The sequence below is a fragment of the Paracoccidioides brasiliensis genome, assembly GCF_000150735.1.
Source record: "Paracoccidioides brasiliensis Pb18 unplaced genomic scaffold supercont2.7, whole genome shotgun sequence".
Lineage (NCBI taxonomy): Eukaryota > Fungi > Ascomycota > Eurotiomycetes > Onygenales > Ajellomycetaceae > Paracoccidioides > Paracoccidioides brasiliensis.
Window position 1 is genome coordinate 1,141,815 of NW_011371364.1, and position 713 is coordinate 1,142,527.

Below are 713 nucleotides of genomic sequence, written 5' to 3' on the forward strand. Positions count from 1 at the left end.
TGTAGCTGAAATAAAATAATTACACACTGAAATGGAGAGTGGGATCATTTTTTCCAGTCCTTGTTTTCTCCTCAGGACAACCAGGATTGCGAGACTTCCAAGGTTACATACATGGCATTGCCCGTCTGGTTGGTTACAGCTTGCAGAGTCGTTCCCTGAAGACTTCGACAAGAACAGGAGGGATGAAATTAGTAACTAGTAACTAGCTGATGCGCTGGCTGTTTGGCGGGCACAGATCAGGCACTGGGAGCCTGGAGAGAGGAATTGGGGGCGGGGGGGGGGAGGGGGTTCCTTGGGGCTTGTTTAGCTAAGTTTTGCAAGTTAGTTAACTAAGTTTAGCTGAGGTTTGCTCAAGTCTAGACTGCACCTTACCTGGGGGGTTAACCCACTGACCCAGCGCGTCGAGGCGTCGACTTTACCATGGCAACCCCTAAGCTCCCGGAGTCAGCGATGTCATTCCTCCGGCATACCCACCCACCCAACCCACTCTTGCGTTGCTGTGGCTGAACACCTTGATGTTTTCTGCTGTGTTATTTAAATCTTCTCTTCTTCTGACAGCCATTTCCACCAACCTTGCTGCAACATCCACTTGCTGTGGATACATCTTATTCACTACAGCTTATATTATAATACGTCTTTCATTTCTTGTTTCTGTGCCTCCTCCATCATCATCATCTCCATCCTACAACATCCACCCGCCCGTCACCCACCCC